Source organism: Anguilla rostrata, chromosome 7 (genome assembly GCF_018555375.3).
Source record: "Anguilla rostrata isolate EN2019 chromosome 7, ASM1855537v3, whole genome shotgun sequence".
Classification (NCBI taxonomy): domain Eukaryota; kingdom Metazoa; phylum Chordata; class Actinopteri; order Anguilliformes; family Anguillidae; genus Anguilla; species Anguilla rostrata.
In genome coordinates, this window is record NC_057939.1 from 5,135,500 (window position 1) to 5,144,711 (window position 9,212).

At 43.1% G+C, this 9,212-nt stretch overlaps 1 protein-coding gene across 1 annotated transcript in view; it reads right to left on the reverse strand.

The window, feature by feature from the left end:
* Positions 1-4,711, reverse strand: part of ppfia2 (PTPRF interacting protein alpha 2) — a 158,972-nt gene extending 154,261 nt beyond the window's left edge. The window contains exon 1 of the mRNA XM_064342029.1: positions 4,398-4,711. The gene's annotated coding sequence lies outside the window, so the exon portion shown is untranslated. The remainder of the gene's footprint in view (positions 1-4,397) is intronic.
* Between the last annotated feature and the right edge of the window lie 4,501 nt (positions 4,712-9,212).

A 9,212-nucleotide genomic window follows, 5' to 3' on the forward strand; every position in this document is an offset into this window, starting at 1 on the left:
ATTAATGGAACGGCATAATCGAGGTTTAGCTAAACGTGGCCAGTTCCCCCTGTTTGTTCGTGCGCTCGGAGGCAAATTAATGAAAGTTAACAGGCTCATCTTTGGCGTAATTATTTTTCAGTCAATTCCAGTCTGTCTGGAGCTGCTTGAATCCAAGTAGCTGAATATGTTACAGGATACACCTTGTGTAAAAACACAAAACAATGGCTGACGTGGCGCAATATCTCAATTGCAGAGCCAACAGAATTTCAAAGGTTAATGAAAGCTGGAAACTGGTAGACCAATTAACGCATTCCCTTAAATTACACTACCAATTCCTTTCTGTTACTGCCTTACTTTTTTGCCAAAAACTGGGGGAAGAAAAAAAGGAATTTAACGTGCCTAATTTTAATGGACGTGGCATACAGAGATCAGACTGAATCTGTAACTTAATGGTTCATGATATGACTTTCGGTGCAAATAATTACGAGGCAAACAGTGGGATTTCATGACACGTTGAATCTCTGATTTAAAAATGAAAGCAGTTTTTTTTGTTGTATGCATCTTAAACACACAAACACATGACGAAAGGACGGAGTGGCCATCGAGGCGAACTCCGCCTCGTCAAATCAGAGTGAATTTCCTGCCCAGACAAGGAAGGGCATCGATCATCCACTTGGAAGGGATTCAATTCATTATCCGAGTGGGCGGTGTCAAGCACGATTGACTGAAACGGGGTGAGAAGACTTCATCAGCTTCATAAATGAGGGCCCCTTGCAACGGATTCACACACACCGTTGCTCTGGCAACAACAAATCGTCAATCTCGCCGCCTTAATGTCCGAGGATAATCTCCTTAGCGGGAACAGGTTAATGGGGACATAAAGCGCTGTCCATCACAATATGGGCCATAACGGTCTGCTTTTTTTTAATGGTCAATGGGCCAATACGGCATAGGCCAGAGCAGTCCACAACAATACGGTCCAGAGCAGTCCAATGTAATACGGACAAACATGATCCAGTGTGGTCCACAATCTTATGATCCAGAACGGTCAACTATAGTATGAGCCAGTCAGTCGCACAGCAGTGTGATGTATATGTAGTGTTGCTTGGCAGCCAAAATTTCCAGCCAATCAGGAAGGATAATCGCCGTCCACTCCTTTTCCCTGAGGGCGGTCATCAGCCGTGTTCTCCAGCTGTCGTTACATCACTAACGGGCTCTGAACTAGTGGGAGGAGTCAAACAGGCTGGAACAAGGAACTGATTGGTCGAGTGAAGTGCTTGCAGTGGACACCAATCCACTTCATCTATATCCCTGCGCCACCAACTGAGCTCTACACGGCAATGCAGCCAATCAGTGAGTCCTGCAGGAACTGTCCCTCGGGTTAATATTTAAAGGGATATTTATAGCTAACTTTCTGGTGTTTTTGATATTATTTCAGTTCACCTTCTGCAAATTTTTCATATTATTTCAGAACTGATGTATGTTTTTGAACTGGCCTGTCAAGCCTAGGAAAGAGTTGGTCCCTGTATTATGACATGGAGACTGAAATAATCGATGAAGGCTTCATATAAATTCTGGAGAACCTCTTTGCAAATTTTTACAGGGAGCATTTTTTTTCCCCACTGGGGCCTTGGAAAGAAAAGCACGAGAGTAATCAGCTGGAAACTATATAAATAATCCATATGCAAGCAGGAGTTATTAAAAAAAAAAATAGAATCCAGGAGAGCAGTATTTGATATACACATCCTCTGGTTTAAGACAGGCCATTACGGTCCATTAGCGGGTAGAGCGAAGAGACCGCCATTCATTTGCACGTTGCTGCCCAACTGGAGCAGACCTGGAGAATGGCATGACACAGCAGTCTAACTGCTTTACAGACCAGGGAGAAGCCACGCTGCTGCGTTACCCTGTGCATAGGGTTGCCAGACGTCCGGTTTTCAAAATATTTTCACACGTCTGGTTTGCGGTCCTGACCGGACAACGTAATGTCCGGTTTGAGTAACAGACAGTAGAAATTTAGTGGGAGTTTCAAAAGTGACATTGGGTCCAAGGGGGGAACCCCCCCGGGGCCTGACAGTGGTGCCAAAGGGATTCTCCGCACCCCTCCCTCCCCAACAGCAGCTGACCTCATTCACGATTCCAGTTGTGCATGTGGTCCAGCTTCGACCAATTCCAAGTCTAGCGAGCCTACCCGTCTCGCGACACTAGTTTCCAACTCAGACTAGAAAAAATGTGCCGCCTTTGGGACTCAGTCCCAAGGACCCCGTGTCTAGTGGCAGTGTGGCAGTGGTTAAGACACCGGTTTTATATTGACGTTTTTTTGGCCATCTCAGTGGCTCCAGACTGTTAATCGAACTACGCCTGGACCTGGCCCAGACTTCCTGGCCACAGGAAAATCCCCCCAGTGTTCTCTACTCCAATTTGTGCAACGTGGCGCCACGGAAAACTGCACTTCCGCGGCTTCAAAAACACTTCTCGCGCGCCCATGGAAAGTCAACGGGTGACGTAACGGTCACCTCGTCCATATCATTTTTGTCTGCAGTCTACAGCAGGCACCTATTCCCACAATCCTCTCTGCTCCCCGAGTTTGAATCCCCAGATTCTGTAACTGACGTGTTCCAGGGGTTTCGTCTCTACATCGAGGACCGTTTTTTTTTGTTCGCAGCGCATCAGAGTGTAAAATCCGTCACGCGGATCGACCCCGGCGGCCGTGTGACGCGACGGCACCGCGAGATCAAACGCCGGCGCGTTTTCACGCCCTTCTCCCCGTTTTCGCGTTCGAGCCAGGAGAACCGGCGCACCGCCTCCCTCCCTCCCTCCCCGTCGCGTTTCTGCACAGGGAAGGTCGTGACACGTCGCCAACACAGAGCACAGAGATCAACAGGCACTGCTCTGTGAGAGGGAACCTACGCCAGGGGATGTGGCCTTGTGAGTAACACAACACATTACGATAGGCAGCGATAGCGATATTGACGTAAAACCAGCAACGTTAATGTTCCAGAACATAGTTCTAAAAGAGATCCTACTTTAAAGGGTCTGCCTTTGCATAAATGCATAAATAACAATGACGATAACTTTTCAGCTCTTTCATTGTACCTTGGCACTGCAAAAAAAGAGTCTAATTTCTTTACTAATTTCTTTTCTCTAACAGAGTATGTGCAGGACATTAGACCAATTAAGAGGGGCACCGCTATGAAATTAACCATTTCCACATAAGATACTGTCCCTTTTTTTTTTTTCTTTTCTTTAATGGGCCTCCTATGAGGTGGAGAAGACACTGAGCTTCATCTTGGTGATGTCATTAAGGAATGGGCGCGGCTTCTTAAAGTGTGAAAAGGTACCATGGGGAGGTGGGGGAGGGGGTGGGGGGGAGATGTGGGGGGGGGGGGGCATTAAGGCCAGCCACCATCTGAGTTTAAGTGAATCAGTGAGGTCAACTTGATAAAATTTTAGGGGCAAACCTGTAGATTTCTTTTTGCTCTATACCAAATGAGACCACAACCACATCCATGACATCATCATTTTACGAGCTTCTCATCACATGTACGGCATGCTCTGCAACCCCACCGTCCACTATACATGTAATTGCAGTCTAGGGTGACATCACACTCTCTGTGTAAAGAAGCAATATTAGAAATATGGAGTGCACCCATTTTATCTAGTGCAGCACACCACCGGTAATAGACCGAACATAAAAAGGGAAATGGCACAAATCCCATGTGGTTAATCAAATAACAATGCTCCCAACTGTTTTTGACTCAAGGACACTTGCATGAGCGCACACGCGCTCTGCATATGCATGTGTGTACGGCACCGCGTGTCGTTTCGTGTTCGTTCTTTTCACAGGTGTGAATAGCGTCGTTTTTCATTATTCATAGACGAACAGCAGCAATAGGAGGGGCACGTGCACTTCAATATTTCCCGTTTCACAATATACATTTCTGAATAAAAGACCATGGATGCAATTTATGTCTACGTTTCATCTTTTGTCTTAAAGAAGAAGAAAAAATTAGTGGTGTCTTCCCTACGGTGTCATGTTAATTGAGAAAAAAGCTCTGGCCATTGTCTCGTGTGCATTACATCATTCCTATCCATCCCCTTTAAATCCGTCTCTTTGAGTAAAACTCAAAGAAGCCTCATGTCAGTGTTTCCCTGCAACCCAGAGATGTCGCCGAATAAGGTGATGCAAATATTGGTGTAATCGAGCATTTGTTCACATCGACCTCTTTATAACCGGCGTCTCGCGCATCCACGAGAAGTTTCCTTCTTTGTACGGGGATCTTTACACCTCACCTTGCAGGACGTGCACGCTGTTAACAGGTCGTGATTTTTTTGGATAAAATACCGACAGACACCGAGTGAAGGACAAAACAATTTCCGTCGGCTTTTTGCTTTCACAACGTAGCGATACTTACGGTTCACTCCTCTGTGTCCGCTGCTTCAAAAGATCAATGACAACCGCAGTCTCCCGCGAGCTAATAGGAACACACAGCTGCCCACTTCAGGACCATTTGCATCCAATCCTACGAAAAAGCTTCCCTCGAATACAGCAACGACGTGAACGCGGACAATTTGGGGATGTGCACCGAGGTTAAATCCAAATCCGTCATTTTCACAACCTGGAAATGCCCTAGATTACCGGTGACATTTCGTTGTCCAAAAATATCCATTGGTAAAATATGGCATGTTACAATTTCTGCTTTGGGAGCAGAGCCCGGTAAAGACCATTGTTGGCGCTGAAGGAGGGGGGGAGAATCTTAAAGTTGCAGCTGTGCAATTTAAAGGGCTCCCGACAGTACGACTCACGCAAACCCAAGGATGGTCAGATGTGCACTGCACCTTCTGCAAAATATAATATTTCTTGCAACTATCGTTTCGTTAAAACGTGCCGCTGTTGCAATAGCATAGCCATGCAAGACTGAGTAATCACTGCATTGCTGCACCACATTATTAGGCTATATATTTGCGTTGGAACTTTCTGAAATAACATCTGGTTTAGTGATAATATCGTTATTGCCGTCCTGACAATTATCATGACACGCTCTTGATTTTTTTCAGTATAAATTTCAAACGAGACTATGACATACTTAAAATGTATCATTTTAAATGCAAATGAGTCCTGTTTGTAGAAATGCGAATTTATACTCTTCGAAATAGAGCACCGCACATCCACAGAAGTATTCCTTTCAGAATTTCCCGTCTGTGTTTTTTTTTTCTCCCCCGTCAAGTAAGTGGTTTCCGCCGGGCTTTAAATACATTCTGAAGTAATCGCGTCTGCTCTCCCATTTACGTTCACGTTTCCCCCAGACGTTTGGGTTTTTACTACAAGACAGTGCTGACTTCACGCCTGTTAAATATTTGCTCTGAGACGGAGCTCGCGCAAGGACTCCACCGAAAAGGCACGTCACGGTGAAAATCCCTTCACACAATTTCTTTCACAGCCGACCCCCATGTCCGTGGCCTTACAATGTCAGCACTGGATCAATTGGACAGGTAGAATTTTCACTGCACGAGACAGACAGGGCTGGAGATGTAAGACAGGAAACCAGGTCCCACTTCCGGTGGGAAGTATAATGTACATATAGGGCTCACAATTCCTCGGTTTGATAATGCCACACCTGCCTAATGTAATTACCTAAAATGCCAACTAAGCTAACTATGTGTGGAACATGAAAGTTATATATCAATATGGTGACGATCTTCAGACAGGACCAAAATCTACAGCCTAAGGCTGTGCTTAAATATCTGTTCTGATAAAACCTGAATACATTTCTGTAAAATTCACTGAATGACTACACACAGTGTGCTCACATTCTCTTCACTAGTCTTCACACAGGTGCTGCTTGTTTTGAGCTAAGTGTAATGGAAGCAGAACCTGCTGTACATTGGTAACCTGGCAACTGTGCTTTTGACAGAAATATGTGGATCCTTGATGTTTAAAACTTCATATCACTAAGCTTTTCACCTTACAGTGGGACAAAATACCTGTTTTACTGTTTAGAGGTTTCAAAACAAAGAAATGATTAGCTAAATGCAAACACAGTATCCTTTTAATTTTAACATTTTTTAAATTATCAGAAAATTGACATGCATTCTGACCAGTCTTCTTTGCTGTGCAACAGAAGTTGCCAAACCATAACAAACCGACAAACAAAAAGTGAAGAAAAAGTGCCACTTGAGCATATTATTAAAATTTCTTCTCTCCTTTAAGATCTAATCACCTGAAAACACAACTCCATTATTACTCCTTCTCTACTTATCCATCAATGTTCTCCTCTCCACGTTCAGGTTTTCATTTCTTTATGGCCAGTGTTACTTCTGAAATTTCCATGATTTGAAGGACGCCTGCCTTTAAAAAATAAAATTAAAATAAAAAAAAAGCACTTGGGGACGGACGATTGGATCTGAATCCAACGAGGTTACTGTAGGCAGAATTGAGCAGTATAGTTATATCCAATTAGATTTGATATTTTTTTAAGTGGATTTTTTTAGATGCCCAGTGTTGATACTTGACATTAATGTGTACACTGTTCCCAGGAACCCAGTTTGTTTCATAAAGTTTCCAGGAGGCAAAAAAAAAAAAAAAAAAAAAGATAAATGTCACTGCACACATTATGCTTGGCTTTGAGATATTAGAAGTGTTTCACAAAAACCAACGGCACATTCACCGAGTCAGGCGTTTATTGCGGTATCCGGAACGGCGATGCGTACACACTGCATTTTCATGCTTGCCAGCGATGAAACATGGGCTTTTCACCTTAGAGCAGCCACAACACAAATATTATACGTGCCGTTGATGATTTATTCCCCTCCTACAGAGAGACTAAATTTCATCTTCCTCTTCATGATAGATCAGCAGTTATAGCTCATCATCATCATCGTCAGTGTCTGAAACCCTCCCCCAGTCCCTATCTTCAGGGAAAACCTAACAACCACACATCCTCCTCCTCCTCTTCTTCTCCTCCTCCTTGCTCCTTCTGTACTGCAGAACGAATCTCTGCACTTGGGTCATTAGACCCCAGGAATATTCATATTCATACTCCGCAAATCTGCGGTCTGCTTTTTGCTCACACTTCTGTGACACGAATGCAATCCCGACTGCGACAACACTCACCCGCTCGCTCGGGGCACTCGGTTATGGCCTGTTAAACTCATCTCACCTTTACGGCTCATCGTAAAAGCACCGTTTCAGTTTTGGCATTTGTTTGCCGTCTGCTTCTGTTGCTTCCAGCTCAACTACGCTTTGAGCGAAAATAAATAAATTAAAAAAGGGTAAAATTGCGCCGCCTTCCCCAACTCACGGTTGAAATGGTGATCGCTTGATGATGGAGCCTACATGGGATAAGGAGATGTACACGCCGGAGAAGAACAATATAATCTCTCATCAGCAAGTATTTTGCATTTTGATTTTCCCCTCATCTTTCCCGTGGCATAAAAAAAAAATCACTGAACAAAAATTGACAATTACATCCGGAGTCGGGGAAAAAAAGCCTCCATTACTCCCAGCTCATTCATTTCCTAAAGTAATACCCATGCGTTAACAGGAGTAATGGCACTTATTGTTACAGCTGCCTGGGAAATACTTTATTGACCATTTAAGACGTACCTTACACTGTAAACAAAGTAGTTGAGCATAACGAGCTTTCATTAACTTTGTGGTGGAGTATAATGAAGCAAACAATTAGCAGGGACGCAGAGGGTTGATATTGTGCATAAAGAGGAGACGCGCCGTGCCTGCAGCTGCTGATATTTGCGTTAAGTCACGCATATTTATTCCTGCAGGAAATTGTGTATTGAAGCGTGCATTTCATCTTCAGTAAATTTTGAATCAGGCCATAAAGTCCTTGGGTTGACTCGGCTGATGCGTTAATTAAGTTCAATACAAAACCGGTCAACGCAAATCAGTTAAGGAAAATTGTGGCTGTACTAATAACAGTGTAACACAGAGGCACAACAAATTACTGTATTACGTTTAAATGCAAGCGTTTACACACATTCTCATAAACCATTAATCTAAAGTAGAAATATGTAATATGTAGTCAGTGTAGATTAACAAATACATGTCAATATAGTATATAGTATATCAATCAATCTAAACTCATCTATATAGAGATGTTAAGGTACTGTGATGTTTTTAATGTTTCAATTTGCCATTTGAAATGGTTTGGTATGCACTGATGTGAACTTAAAATAAATTTTAACGGGGAGAACTTTGCTCGCTGTCCTAATGGAATACAGTTAGTATTCATGAACATGTGAAAATCATTGTAAGTAAATCTGCTGTGAGAAGTTTCAACATCCTCTAAGGAGAAAAAGCTCATTGCTCAGGAGTCAAATTGAACACGGCTACGGCATGCCACACCGACCAAAAATCAATACGGCGAAATTGGAAGCAAATGTGCCGATAAATGCCAACTCCTCTCTCGGCTACTTTTCCGAGCATGGTGCTTACATTTTTATGAGCTTTTCTTATAGGACAGTCTGGATAACGATGCCCTGGGGGGATAACATTTTATCCACACTATGCTAAAGCCAAGATAACCTGTTATTCTGCTGAAGGACGCTTTAAAAAATACTGTTTATGTTATATGTCATATCCAGGGACTCTTCTTAACGATGGAAATATCTTCACGGTATTTGGAGAACAACATTTAAGCATTTACACGTTGACGCTAACGTGTTGGTCAGGAGCCGGAAACTACAGCAGTGTTTAAAGGGATGATTTACGGATGTCGTCATACTAAAACTCTAAAAGTACTGACATCGAAGCAGAGCTCGATATTTCAGGAGAACCTGGCAGCAGGTCATAAATGGATATTACACCGAGACAGGTTTATGCCCTTGACAGAGTTTGATGCAGAAAGTAGCTTGGTTGTTATATACAAGATCAAAAACACAGCTCTCCCGTTGAAAGCTGCTTATCTTTATGTGCCCTGGCACTGTCTTTCTGACAGCAATAAATACCTGAACACTGGATAATGGAGATTACATGGTCAGTTACATATGCAGCATGTGCTTTTATTGTTGGTTATGTGGTGTTTACAAGTTAAACCATATCCTTAACCAAGGTACACTATTAGGTGAATCGTTGTACTTTATTTGTTGTTTTCAATGCACGACTAATGTGTTTCCCACAAGGCTTTCTTTTACACTTAAAGACCATGGTGGAAGGGTGTTCAGTGATGAAAATATTCACTTATAGCACAAAGGAACTAAAACATGATACCAAC